A 16042-nucleotide genomic window follows, 5' to 3' on the forward strand; every position below is an offset into this window, starting at 1 on the left:
TGAAAAATGAATTACACACTTCAACTTTGTAGGATCTCTATAATTCTTGTTTTTGTTCAAAATGTATTATTATCCTTTGAGTGAGGGTGATGTGGCATAAGAAGTGTTCACACTTTCTTAGAAGTGTGTGAGCCTTAAAAAATAGTTTCTAAATGAATTAGTAAGTGCTTGATCACGTTTCATTGTGCAAAATAGAAAAAAAATAGTTAAAGAACACATTATTCTTTACAAAGCATACTTGAAAACAACATTATTTCACAAAGCAAAAGAAACACACACACCGTACATGAAAACAACATCTCACAACACAAAGGACAGACACATACACCATACTTAAAACAACATTATTTCACAAATAAAGCAAAAGACAAGAAAAGATGATGCTGTTTAATTTGCACTCTATAATCCATACATAGCTTGGATTAGAGGTTGGTTTTGCGTTTAAGAACTACAAATACACTTATTGCTTCACCAGAAATCAAGTCAAGATATGCATCCTCAAGTTTTTGTGTGCATGAAGTTGAAAGAGTTTGTCCAAGATTTTTGGTCCAAATTTTTCTTCAATGAGTCCCTCAGTTATAGCCCTTATGTGCGCTGATGCATCTTTGGCTGTTAAACCATTGGCTGGTGATGTTTCCTTTGGAAGAATCTCTAGTTTTTGTATGCTGAAACTTCCATTTCTTTTAATAGCTTCTTCTATTTCTGAGGGAGATGTGATGTACACTGAGATATTGAATGAATCCACCTCCTCTTCCTCAATGTCACCCTACAAATTAAATTATAATTAAATTTCAAAGTAAAGAAACTAACAAACTCAACAATAAAGATCCAACATATAATTAAGTTCTAGTCCTGAATCATGTATCTAAAGGAAAATACGTAGAGTTATACACTAGCTCTTTCTTTACCACTTTACTTGTTGTCGTCATCCTTACTAAAAATAGATAATCCAAAATAATTGTCATTTTAGAAAATCAAGATATAGCCCGTAGTAATAATTGTTGTTATAAGTAATAAACATTGTTGACTAATTAACATAGTAAAAACCTAAATAAAGAACACATACACATGCTCCAATAATATACATATACATAAGGGTATAATAGTCAAAACAGACGTAACATTTTATTACCTGTTTGGCCAAGTCGCAAAAACAAGATCCCAATATGTCTGCTAACATATTGTAAATAATGTTAGAATGAGGAGTTCAATCTGGAGTAGCTGGAACAGTAATAAACATTAACCCTTCAGGTACTACCTTTTGTGCCCTAGCATTCAAAAAACATTCCATATCTTTCTCATGTTGTCTTGAATATTCCTTAATCACATCTTCTTTACTATGAGAATAATAAACTTTCCCTTTGTTCCAAGCAAGTGATTTTTTGTCTTCAACATTACTTGGAACTCTAGGAAGAAAATATGATTTATCCGATTGGAGAGACTCGTAAAGGGTATTGAAATCGTCATAGGCGTGATCACTAAAAAAAACTTGAATATGTTTTTTTTGAATATTATTATTATTTGTAGTAGTGTTGAATAAATTTTGGAACTTCAATTCCACAGATTCGACAATGTTTTTAACTGAAATGAATGTGTTAGGTCCGATTGAACAACCCATATTAGTTATTTGAAAGATTGATCTAGTTTCAACTTGAAGGTTTTCCATCGCCACTGCATACATTACCCCCTCTATTCCATATTAGTTGAATTTCTAAGATAATGCACACATACTAAGATAAGCATTCAACGACAAAATTTGAATCATATTTTTCTCTATTACCCTTTTATTTAATCGGTCTCATAAAGATGATTAAATATGAAATCATAAATGCAAGTAGTTCTTTATTGAAGTGTGTAGCTTACTCCTAGAAAATTACAAAACTTCATTAAGAAAAGGGTAAACATGGAAAAAGTTTCAAACATTTCTCTTGAACTTTGAACAATTCAACTATTTTGAAATATAAAAAAAACTCCAGTTAATATGGAATAAAGGGTGTAGTATTTATTACTACGATTCAAAATATTGAAAAATTATTACCTGATAGGCGGAATTTGTTCGGTAACTGAAAGGGCTTGCTCCACTAACCATTGGAAATTCATGAGAAGTGAAGTTATTTCTTTCAAGAGCCATTTTCTAAATCTATATAGATGTGATAATATAAAATACTAAATCAATACTATGTGTACTTGTGTGAGGAAAATGGTTATGTGATAGTTACTATTTATAGGCAAATAAGGATAACATTTCTTTCTAAGGAAAGGAGTAAACAGAAAAGGAAAATATTAAAAATCTTTTTTGCCAAATAAGGATAACATGTCTTAAATCATTTACATTAAAATATAGTCGTGCTTGGTCGCCTACTTTATTTTGTGTTTTTATTATGTTTGCCAGTTTCTTTTGACTATTATTCAAGTCCATTTTTTTATAGTTAGCCACGTGAATAGTGTTACTCCCGTATTAAAATTAGCAAATCACAAACAATAAATATGAAAATAAAAATCAGTATTCGACTCCACAGAATTCATTGTGTGTCCTTAAAAAATTTAATCTCCTCATTGTACTCGATGTTATGAATTATTTCTTTCCAAGATAAAACGGATAAACTATTAAAGAAGTAGCGGTACCTCAAACTTCAATAATTTCAGCGAACTCAAAAGCCAGCAACAAATTCACACAAAGACTCAACTTTGTTTGTAAGAAAATATATATGCAGAAGAGGGAGAAATTCGTTGTTTTAAAAATGAGAGGAAAATCCTCTAGTTATAGACAACAAAGGGTAGAATGAACATGTGCTTATTGTAAAAGTCACAACCCTTCGCAAAAGTCACAACCTTTTAGAAAAGTCACAACTTTTCAAAGAAGTCACAACTTTTTGGAAAAGTCACAACCTTTCGGAACGGTCACAATCTTTTGGAAAAGTCACAACCTTTCGAAAAGGTCACAACCCTTTGGAAAAGGCACACCTTTTCGTAAAGGTCACAACCTTTCATTTTCCATTCACATTTTTAAAATCCAAAACCCCCCCTCATGAATAGGAAATGACTATTGTTAAAACATATGTATGAAAAACTGTGTGATTTGTAAGTAATGATTAATTGCATCTAGATAAGTAGGTTTTCCTTTTGAATTTTCTGTAGTGAACATATATCAGATATACTCGATCAATCGGTAGATTTGATATCTTTGAACCGTCAAGCTTTGGTGTATACCTAGACAACATAAGTCACACAATCAACCCTTTAACTGTTTTTGGTTCTCACTGTTTTATTCATTTCAGTCATGAACACTTCTTGGTTCATAAGTGCGTAGAGAACTGGCCTTACCAGATTCTCTTTGAAGCGGCTTACACTTCACACTTACATAGGTGATTTCTAAATGTGTTATTCCGTAGATACACCATTTGATATACCCCGTATCAAACTTAGAAATTATTAAAAAGTCTTAATACCTTTATCGTTGTTATTGAACATTGTCTCATCATGAGAATGAACCATTAAAAATTATATTGACAATGTTGAACTATTATCAATGACTTTGTTTGATCTCCTTGAACCTAGATCTTGGGATCTCCAGTCTTCTAGGTAGAGTTACCGCCATGATGATTTATTCTCGGCCATAGTCCTATTCTCATTGATGATCTCTTCAACTCCCTCTCTAGTAGGCCTTTTGTAAGTGGATCCGACACATTATCCTTTGACTTTACATAGTTAATAGTGATAATTTCACTAGAGAGTAATTGTCTAACGGTATTGTGTCTTCATCGTATATGATGAGAATTTTTGTTATATATCATGCTCCCTGCCCTACATATTGCAATTTGACTATCACAGTGCATGCATACTGGTGTCAAAGACTTGGGCCAAAAAAGAATATCTTTCAAGAAATTTCGTAGCGATTGAGATTCTTCACCGGCCTTATTTAGAGCGATAAGCTCAGATTTTATTGTAGAGCAAGCGATACATGTCTGTTTAAAAGATTTCCAAGAGACTGCTCCTCCACCAAGAGTAAATACATATCCACTCGTGGATTGTACTTTATTTGACCCAGTGATCCAATTTGCATCACTATATCCTTTTAGTACTATTGGATATTTTTTATAATACAAAATATAGTTTTGAGTATGTTTTAACTATATCAAAACTCTTTTCATTGTCATCTAATGAGTTTATTGAAATTACTCGTGAACCGACTCCATTTACTAATAGCACATGCTATATCTGATCGCGTACAATTCATGATATACATCATACTTCTAAATACTCTTGCACAATCCAATTATGAATTACTTTAACCTTCATTCTTTTGAAGTGCAAAGCTCACAACTATTGGAGTCTTAGAAATACTAAAATTTAAATCCTTGTATTTGTGTAAGTACATTTTCAATATAATGAGACTGTAACAATTCTAAACTTTATGGAGTTCTAAGGATTCTTATACCTAAGGTCACATCAGCAATTCCAAGATCGTTTTCATATCAAAGATGCTTTCTATCATATGTTTAGTAGCATATATGTCATAAGTGTCTCTATGATAATCAACATGTCGTCAACATACCAACAAACAATGATCTTCTGATTTGGAGTGTCTCTAATGTGAATATATTTATCATTCTTGAATCCCTTTGCCAACATGGTTTGGTCAAAATTTAAATGTCATTGTTTGGATGCTTGTTTTAGTCCATAAAACGACTTAACAAATTTGCTTACTTTCTTTCATTTACCAGGAACCACAAAGCTATTGGGCTATTCTGTGTAAATTTCTTCTCTAATTTTTTATTTAAGAAAGTTGTTTTCACATTCATTTGATGAATTTAAAGGCCATATACTGCAACTAATGCAATTAACATCCGAATGGATGTAATTCTAATTACTGTCGGGTATGTGTTTTTAAAAATTAAGACCTTTTTTTTCTAAAGCTTTTGACAACAAGTCTTGCTTTGTAATTGTCAATAATTTTATCAACTTTTATTTTCTTTTTTAAGATCCATTTTGAACATAAAATTTTATTTTCTGGAGGAAGATCAACCAACTCCCTAGTATGACTGCTCAATATTGAACAAATCTCACTATTGATAGCCCCTTTCCAAAAGGATGAATCTGTAGAGAACACAACTTCTTTGAATGTTTAAGACTCATGTTCAAGAAGAAATATTACGAAATCAGATCGAAAGAAAGTAGATGTCTTTTGACGTTTACTACGCCTTGGAATCTATTTATTAGGTACATTCTCCTTTGGTTCTTCTCGAGGTCATTTAGACCCTTCACTAGATAATTCAAGTCTAATTTTATACGGATAGATATGTTTAAAGAATTCAGCGTTATCTGATTCAATTATCGTATTGTTATGAATTTTCAGATGTTCAGACTTATGAATGAAAAATCAAATGCTTTACTATTTGTAGCATATCCAATGAAAACACAATCCACAGTCTTAGGTCCTGTTGTGACCCTTTTATATTTAGGAACTTGGACTTTGGCTAGACATCCCCACACTTCAAAAAATTTCAAGTTGGGTTTTCTTTCTTTTCATTTTTCATATGAAATAGACTGTGTTTTGCTGTGAGGATGGCTTCCCTCCACAAGTTTTGTGGTAAATCTGAACTTATAAGTAAGGCATTCATCATTTTCTTTAAAGTTCAGTTTTTTCTTTCTGTAATTGCATTAGATTGAGGTGAGTAAGGGGAAGTAATTTGATGGATGATTTCATTTTCCAAACATATTTCTGCAAAATGAGATTCATACTCTCTACCTCTATCACTTCTTATCATTTTCATCTTTTACCTAACTGATTTTCAACTTCAGTTTTGTATTGCCTAAATATTTCTATTGCTTTATCATTACCATTCAGCAAATAGACATAACAATAGTGCAATCATCAATAAAAGTTATGAAATACTTTTTCTCACTACGAGATGATGTTGACGTTATATCACAAATATCAGTGTGAATCAACTCTAAGGGATCATTCCATTCAATAGATTTATAAGGATTTTAACATACTTAGATTCAACACAAACTTGATATTTTAATTTGTTATACTCAAAATTAGGTAAAACTTCTAAGTTGATCAGTTCTCACAAAGTTTTGTAATTGACATGTCCCAAGCGTTCATGCCATAAATAATTTAACTCAAGCAAGTAAGAAGAACCAAAAATATTGAGTTTGAAAAGATCCTCCGTGAGGTTAATCTTTTTCTTCAAATATTTTGTTCTTACTTATTACAACTTTATCAAATACAAACATTGTTTAAAGTCAACACCTTAAATGTCCTTTCCAAGAGGATCTTTCCATAACCTTCAATTTTGGTTGTTGCAGAATTACCCATTAACATAGTCTCATCGAGTCGAATAAGAGCATATGAACCAAATGCTTCTTTATAAAAGAAAATATGACAGATGGTTTTTTTCAACCAATATTAATGGCTATACAAATAATTATATTTTAATAGACATGTATTTTCATGAAAGATCACAATATTTTAAGTGACACTTTTTCATAAGAGAACACAACAATCTTTCTAACAAGTATATATATTTAATTTGATAGTTTCATACTAGTCATATTATATTATATACTAGTAAAAGAGAAACTCAACGACCAAAATATACTCCAAGAATTTTGTGGATCTAACATAATACAAGAATGTCATTCAATTTCATATCTTATGCTTTCATATTTAAATTAGACACTAAATCTAATTTTATGTTTATCACAAGCAAAGAACCCCACATTTTAAATATGATCTCAAAAATATTTTTCAAGTATTTGAAAATAATTTCACATATTTTTTTCTCATGCTTTCAAATGTATACTATGAAATTACATATTGGCAACATAAACCTCTTTTAAAGATAATATTCTACAAAAGAATTGTAGTTCTTTTATTTTCTCTGACAATCTTTACATATTATCAATATTTAATTCATAAAGGCATTCATTGCAGAGATAAAATCATTAATTTTATGTCATTAGTATATATTTTTTTCCCTTCTGTCACAATTAGACAGACCACATAGTATTGAAAATACTAATACTAAAAATTGCATTTTTGTACGACTTGTTTCTACTTAACAATGAAGATTTTATATTCTTCAAATCGTCAACTAAATAAACTTTGAATGCTGATGAAGTTTTTATGACTTCAAATCAATTTCAAATTCAGACAGAGCAGAAAATCAAGAGTTTTTATCTCCAGAAATAAAAAACACAACATTGTTTTTAGTTAACGATGAAGTTTTTATATTCTTCAAATTCTTTTCCCTTTATATTCTTGATGAAGTTTTTATACTATTCAAGTCAGAATATTCATGTGACATCTCAAAACTTTCTTTGCCAAGATTTGAACCATTCTTTTTAGGCGTATAGGGTCGAGCTCATCGACTTTTAGTTGTATATACGAGTTAGGATCAATTCCTAAATATTTTAGAGTATTAGATATATTTTAGGGTCATAAGGGATCTCTAACACCAAACTGATTCCAAAGATTTTTTATCGGCTAAGTTTCTGAATGAGTTCGTATAAGGGTCAACTTTAAATGACCATATCTCCAAGAATATAATGAATTTGGGTGAACCATAACCTATAAAATTAAAGATCTTTGAGTCTTCTTTCCAACACCATCAAGATTGTATTTTTTCGAGTTCGAAATCAAAAGTTATGCTTGGTTGAATAGAGAGGTCCGTGACAAGTCTGCATCGCGGACCTGCCGCGAACTTTGACAATTTTTCCAGATTTCATTTTTTTGTCGTCCAGAAAGGTGTGAGACACGTCCTCATCATGGACCTGTCGCGGACTTGTCTAGTTTTTCAGATTTTGTAGGGACATTTTGAAAAAATTACCTAATATCTATATATACGAATTTGGAACATTTTGGGGTCAAATTTTACAGTCTTTCACCTCCAAAGAACCCTAAACTTCATCCTCCTCTTTCTCAAATCATCTCTTCCAATTTTTCTCTCAAAACTCAAAGTATTCAAGGCTCCTCATAGAAGACCAAGAATCAGACTTTCTTAAAAGCTTCAATCTAAGGTATGTGGGTTTTCATTCATGGGTTCTTCCACCTATGGAGGTCAAATGTTTTCTCAACTTAGTATATCAATTTTAAATGATGAAATCTTATGGGATTTCACGTGATGGTTCCAAATGCATAGATTATGCTATATTTTAAGTTTATTTACTCCTGTTGATTTATATATCTATTGACTCTTAATTTAAAGTGATGAGTTGTTAGGGATTTTCATACTACGATTCCAAATGCATAGATTCTTGAATATTTAAAGTTTATTTACTTATATTGACTTATGTTGATTCTTATTTACATGAAATTGATGGATTATCAATGTTCTTATATGAAGGTTTGAAAGGTAGTTTTAAAGTGCATATGGTGGATTGTTTTTAAGATGTTTGATTGGATACATTCATATCACTCTCATGCATACAATTATCTTTTAAATGTATTTGAAAGTCTTTTTGAAATGAACCCACCTAGTTTCCTATGATAAAGTAAAGTTGAAATGAAGTTTGACTCCAATGAATGTTATGAAGAGGAGTCTTTATGAAATGAATGATTAATGAAAGGGCTTCTTAGCCAAAGTAAGGTTTCAATAGAAAACTTAATAATTGATTGAGATTCATGGATGAAAGAATGCATGAATCAATAATCACATACCTTGAGTGAGAAGACAAAAGAATTTGGAAAAATTTGAGAGTTTTGATAAAGAGCTTGAGTGAATTTCTTGGAAGTCTTCAATGGAGTCCTTGAGAGTTTTTTGTAATAAGAAAAATCTTTGAGTAGGTGAATTTTAGAAGAATGAATGAAATTAGAGGTTTAGATCAGTTAATAGAGATGAATTAGTCCCTAAAAATGTCCAGATTCATTAACTAACAATTTGGAAAATGTCTAAAGTACCCTCACTTAAAACTGAATTTGGAAACATGTAAATTGCATTTGGAAAATGTGTTTATGAAATATAAGGTAAATATCATTCATCACATGCGATTTATGCCTTATTTGTCCGAAAGTGATTTTTGGCTAGATTTTGGATAAAATTGCACTATGGGGGAGCAAGTTCGCGCGGACTTGCACCGCACCATCTTATTTTATGCAATTCTTGAAAAATTCATATTTCAATGCATGAGTCCTAAAAATCCACCGAGATCATTTTTTGCAGGTTTTGACCCCTTGATCGATATTCCGAACTCGAATTGCCAAAACAAATAAGGATAATGTGTTACCCAAGCAACCTATTTCCAAGGCATTTTTAAGGCACTTGTGAGCATTTTTGAGGAGTGTTACAAAGGATTAGAGAATGTAATGACCTACTTTCATCGTTATGGGTGAGCCAACAGGGAAGGAATTTGGGCTAGAAAATCTTGGATAGTGACTTCAGAAAAATTGAGCCTAGGAAAGACTTGGATGAATTCTAATACATGATAAGTATAGGGTGATCCGTATATGGATGGGGAATTGAACATATGATTTGATTGATTTAATTGATATCCAAGATGATATAGAGCCTATACGGCTTTACAGAATCGCATTCGGGTGAGTAAAAACTCTCAAAATTGGACTTGGCGTGGAAGGTATATTTTAAGACGTCTTGGGGTGAGAGTATGTTGTGATATGAGAGACTTGGAGACTCTTTCCAAGATCACTGTCTCTACATATCCTGCCAGGGTGGGGTAGCCAAAGTAGGATGATCCCGCTGTGGCAGAACAGAACGTGACTTAAGTTGGGAAAAAGTCCCTAAATGATTTTATTCATTCCCGTTTCGTTCTTAAGAGATCAGAAGCGACCTAGAGAAAACATTTCTAGTTTCCGCCATAATTTGTGCCAAATGTAAGCAAATTACTCCTTAAACTTGTAATTTGATTCATAGAACCCATAATCTATGGTGGGTGATCATTAGGGGGAGTTTTGGCCTAAAGCTAATGGTGGAAAATCGCCCTAAATGGGGGTTAAGATCATGGGTTGGTATAAGAAGGGGAATTATGTTATAATGCATGTAAATTAGACCTTGTATTGATCCTTTGCATGTTATTACTATTTATAGACCAAGAACAAGTTGAACGAACCCGAAAAGGAAAAGCTCCTGCACTTTAGAGTAGTCAAGCTTGAATTCAAGGTAAGTGATGGTTTGTTTCCTGTATGTTATTAATGAACTTGCTAAATTACTCTACTGTAAGCATATGTGTATATGAATATGGAATCATGCAATGATATGTGTTAAATTGAATGATATTGAGGATGATGAACTATGATAATCTTGAGTATTGGTTACGAGATGATATTGGTTAAGTTTGTTCTGTATATATCTGCTTAATGTACAGTTTTTACTTGTCCATGACTTGCTTACTGGCTAGCCGCGTGATTCTAACAGTACACAGTTGATTGTGTACTAATACTACACTTGATCTGTCTTGTTGAGTATATATGGCATATTCAGCCAGCTGCGAAGAGACCTTGCATACAAGACTGTTAGCTGCCAAAGTCTAAGGGTAAGCCATTTCTTTAGGCTGCCATAGACTTTTCGTATTCTAGTATTTCTTCTGGGACTTAATTTTAAACACTGTTTATTTTATGACTTGTTGGAATTTCATTACCTTCTCTACACTTGATAATTTGCTAGAGTTTTGGTACATTCGATTTTCAATTCCTAGGAGTTAAATTCCGCATTTTTGAGATTGATAGTTGGATATTTCTAAGTTTAAGGGAACTCAACTGTTTCTTATTTATTAAACCTACTTCCGCATTTTTAAATGTCTTATATTTTGCGAATAATGCTAGTTCAGACTGTAATAGTGGTTCTCCCACCGAAGGGTTTGTGTTGGTGCCAATCACGACGGGTCTAGATCGTGACAGAGAAGGGTGGAGCAAAACAACACTGTAAGTTCCTCCATTGTGCCGACAAAATGAATCCATATATTGGTAAATCGCCCAACCCATCCATATTTTAATAAATTGGGTGAGTAATTTTTACATGGGTAAAATATGGATTTAAACCACACTCAATCCATAAAATTATGAATAATTTTTCAAATAAAGTTATTTTCCTCAAATTTAAAGAAAAAATGACTTATCTCCAAAAAGTAAGGAAAATATTATCCAAAACTCTTTTTCAACCTCACACCTAAGTTTTCCACCCTAATTCAAAATCCTGGGCATCGATTCTTAATACTAATCCGACTCTTGATTCTCGATTCAAGACTCAAATTTTGACCACGATTCGAGACCCAACTCTCGAGTTTCAGGTCTGGTTTAGATTGGATCCCTGTTTGAATATCGAATTTCAAGGTAGAATTTTGAATTGAGTGTCAGAATTAGGTCCCGTTAGGTGTCGAGGAAGAGTTCCTAATTAGGTATCAGAATAGGGTTCCGAGTCGAGCGTCGAGAGATCAGGTGCCTAATCATGGGTCGAGGTCGGGTGTTGGGATCGAATACCGATTTGAAAGTTGGGTCTCAAATCGAATGTTGGGGTTGGATGTCAATTCAATAGTTAGGTCATGAGTTGGAGTTTGGGTCAAATTCCAATTTAGAAGTTGGATCCTGGATCGATTTAAGTATTAGAGTCAGGTCTCAGGTCGGAAGTCAAGTCCCATGTCGAATATTGGAAGGTGATTCTAATTCGAAAGTTAAGTTCTAGTTTGGGTGTCAGATTTAGAGTTGGGATAGGATCTCGAGTCAGGTTCAGAATTAAATATTGGATTAGTCATCGAGGTCGAGTGTTGGTGTCGGTGTTGGGATCAGGATCGGATCTAGTTGAAATACCAAGTCTCGGGTCGAAAGCCAAGTGTCGGGTTCACAGTCGGATTCTGCTTTGGATGTCGGGTCTTGAGTGAGGAGTCAGGGTCATTTTTGCTTTGGAAGTCGAGTCCCGGGTCGAGTCCCGGATTGGATGTCTAGGTTAGGTCCCAGGTTGGAAGTCATGTCCCGTGTTGGATGTGGGGTCTGATCCTGATTCGAAAGCCTTGTTCTAATTTGGATCTTAGGTCAGGGCTGAGTCTCAAGTCAGGTGTCGGTATCGAGTCTCGAATCAATCATCATGATAGAGTGTCGGTGTTGGGATCAGGATCGGGTTCAGTTTAAATGTCGGGTCCTAGGTCGAAAGTAGGGGTTATCAAGAGTCAAGGTCGGCTTACAGATCAAGTATCGGGTTCGGTCCCAAATTGATTGGATGTCGGGGTGAAATTCCGATTTGAGAGTAGGATCCCGAGTTGGGTGTTGGGGTCTACTCTCGATTCGGGTGTTGGTATCGAATCCCTATTCGGATGTCTAGTCCTAAGTCGAAAGTTGGGTTCCGAGTCGGGAGTTGGGAGTGATTTGAAAGGCGGGTTCTAGGTCGGGTGTCGAGGTTGAGTCCCGATTTGAAAATCGGATCCCACTCAGCTAGTGTCGGATTTAGTTTTATGATACAATAAAACTAAATAAAGTATTTTCAATAATTTTCATCCAAAATAAGACAAATATTTTCTCTACACTGAATTCTAAAGTAGAGGATTATTTACCAATGAAAATATGGGTCAAATATATATTTTACCCAACTCATTTGTTATGCAACCCATTTTTATCCATATAAAATATAGGCAAATTGAATTATTATTCAATTTCAATACGTTCAAATTTGATCCAATCCACCCATTTGTCACTAGTCCGTTATACGCTTAAAGATTAGCCCACTGATACGCTTCACTCTTCCTCTTGGTGGGACTGCCACTATTTAACTTAAAAGGTGCTATTGAATTCATACAAGAAGCAGGCCATTGAGGCCTCAATAATTCCGATGCTGCTTGTGCGTATTTGTTATCATCATCCATGCCATGGTTGCCATTTGCCAATACCATCACTATGTCTGTCTTTTGAATAAGCAATGATTATGACCTATGCCTAATGCCTATGAATTTTGAACCCTAAACTTTAGTCTATTCCCTCAAATCAATAATATTGCTATTAAACATACTATAGTAAAACCATTTAAATGGATTTGGCGCCTATATATGACAGTAAAGAATTGGCGAAAGTTGGCTAAATATATAGATAATTGACTGATTTTGAGACTGACAAGTTTCTGAAGAAGTAAGATGTATAACGATTTAACAAGTCTTACATCAAAAAAAGGCAAAATCGCAAAATATATAATGGAGTACAAGTAATTCAATACATGATATATGAGTACTTTTGAGCTTGATGTGGTGCAACGTAGAGGATAAATTCATAAAATTTATTATATTAAAGCGGACAATACGTACTATGAGCTTAAATAGTAAAACATATTTTATATATTAGAGTTGGACCCATGATCACACGAAGATGGAGCAAACCTTAGCCAGACAATTGAATTTTTAATAAATTCAATTGTTGTTCTGCCCTGTACAGAGGGCAGAGGTAATTAGTGACTCATTCTTCACAAGACTTCCCAATGCCTAGCCAGTACTATTCCTATTGAAGAAATTAAAATGAATTAAATTATGCTATTATAAAATTTATTATTAGAAACTAACGAAAATTTTAAATAATGTTTCTTTAGATTTGATTTTTTTACTTCATTTTATGATTGACTTTTCTTTTTTTACATAAGTTATAACAGAAAAAGTGCTACTTATTGTAAAAATGATTTAAGTATTATACTATCAATTCTAAATCCATCCAAGAAATGATGCACTAGAGAAACCCCACTAATATAGGGATTATGTGGCTATAACATAAGCTGGTCTAGTATCTGTTTTCAAAGATAGATATTTTGTATAATATTTTACTCCCCCTATTTTAAATTAAATATATTTTTGAAGTGTCACATACTTTTTCAAAAAAAAAAAGTTAAATAATACATTAATTAAAAAGTAGTTTGTCAATATCATTCTTTCACTTTTTCTCAATTTTTTCTTAAAACTAAAGATAGTCAATGAAAAAATCATTAAAGAGCAGGATAATTTTACGGAAAAACAGTTAATACATCTTTAGACTTTGAAAACTTCATTCATTTTGAATTAGAATAAAGTGTTAAAAGTTCATTTGTATTAAAAATCATACATTTGCAAACCATACAAGGAGGATAAGCGGTACGACTCTCTACTGATGAATAAATTGCCCAAAGAATAGCTATAACTAGTGAATTTTTTTTGAACATTTTCTCTAATTTGTGATTTTGCATATATGTTGTTGATGAGATTTTATAGTGCAGTTACTATGCTGAAATTGTAAGTGGATTGGAGAAAAGTTAAGTGTACTTGACAACTCTAGTGTTGGTAGATAATTACAAACGTATAATAGCAAATAGTAATTAATATATATTTACAATAGTGGAGTGGGGGTTGACCTATAGTTTTTGACTAATTTGAGGATTTAAGGTGATGGGATATTTAATTTAAACAATTACTCAAGTTTTTATAGCAATTGTCTTGTTGGATGAAATAAAATTTAATGAGAGTAACTAAAGATAAAAAGAATAATTTCAACTTATCTTTCGCCTCTTCCCTCTCATTAAGTTAAGAAAAAAAGAATGTTGCTTGATTGAACGAACATTGGTTGAACCTTTCTAACTGGGGTGACAAATGATTGAATTGGATCAGATTTGAATAATGGATATGAATTGAGTCAAAATAGATTGATTACAATTCATCCATATAAAATATGTGTAAATATAGATTTGGTCAAATATGATTTAGATAAAATCATTTTATCCCACTTTAGTCTCTTAAAGCCAAAAATATATTAAATCAAACCTAAATTGTCAATTCCCCAACCCCTACCACCCCCACCTCATCCCTAAATAATTATTTTTAAAAATTTAAGCTTTCATACAAAAAAAATTGTTTTTTCTATCCCCCACCCATCCAACACCCTATCTCCACCAGCCCCAATGTTTTTTTAAAAAAAATCTCCCACCCCATCCCCACCAAGACCCCCTACCCCTGCCACACCAACAACTTTTTTTAAAAAACAAATTAAAAAAATCGCCCCCACCTCCATCGTACCCCCACCCAGACCCCCTACCCCCTACCTCCTACCCCACCCCCAAATTTTATTTTTAAAATTTTTTAAAAAGAAATTATTATTTTTCTCTTTTGTCACAATCGGAGACTGCCCCCTAGTCGTAACACAGTGTTTAAAGCCACAAGTGATCCCAAATTGACCCATGGTCTAACATGAAACTAAGATTATTCATGAGCAATAACAAATTGAAACATGATGCAAAAACTGGACTGAACTAGTCTATTAAAACCAAGTATTGGGCAAGCAAAATGTCTGAATAAACACATAAAAGTAGAAAATATGTCTGACTGTCTGAAAGCCTCTACTAAATGAGTTGATAGAATAAACCCCTAACTAACTCTAACTATTTGAAAACTGAAAGAAAAATAACTGAATGAAAACATAAAGGTTTTCCTCGAAAGATGAGGACTCACAAAGTGGGCTACTTAGCTGAACGAAGTCATACTAACCGCGGATGGAATGATGAAAGTCTGAACTTATATTAAATCTACATTTGATTGTTATAAAACAAAATAGTATATTAAATAAAGTAAAAATTTCACAAATAGCTACTATACGTATCTTCATGGTGATCTTTAGCTACAGTTTGCCTAATTACGCTCTATAACTATAGTTTCATTTGCTATGGATATTTCGTTTGTATATTTTTTATATATTTTGCAAGCAAATATACAAACATGGCAAGTATATATAACCTAGTCTTTTGGCCACGTGGTCTAACATAACAAGATTAGTAACCAAACCCGAACTGAACTCTCTCTTCCCAAGGTCTGGCCTAGTCACTTAGCTTCTATATCAACCCCTCTAGTTCTCACTGTGCACCTTCCATACCTAAAATCCCAAATACATCTAAGCACCATAATATGATAAAAACAAGCATATGCAGGAATCACACTACTATTAACTTTTCCTAAGCATCGCTCAATTTCCAGAGTTAGCTCTATATAACAGTCAGCAATAGCCCTCTCACCTTAATTATTACACAAGATGGATTTGGTCAATTATGGTAGTGCCAATTTTCCTTACCACAATCCTCCCCATAAAATCACATTT

At 32.9% G+C, this 16042-nt stretch overlaps 1 pseudogene; it reads right to left on the reverse strand.

Moving 5' to 3' along the window:
- Positions 1–389: 389 nt before the first annotated feature.
- On the reverse strand, positions 390–1666 carry LOC129903765 (loganic acid O-methyltransferase-like; annotated as a pseudogene).
- Between the last annotated feature and the right edge of the window lie 14376 nt (positions 1667–16042).

This window comes from Solanum dulcamara, chromosome 9 (assembly GCF_947179165.1).
Source record: "Solanum dulcamara chromosome 9, daSolDulc1.2, whole genome shotgun sequence".
NCBI classification, from domain to species: Eukaryota; Viridiplantae; Streptophyta; class Magnoliopsida; order Solanales; family Solanaceae; genus Solanum; species Solanum dulcamara.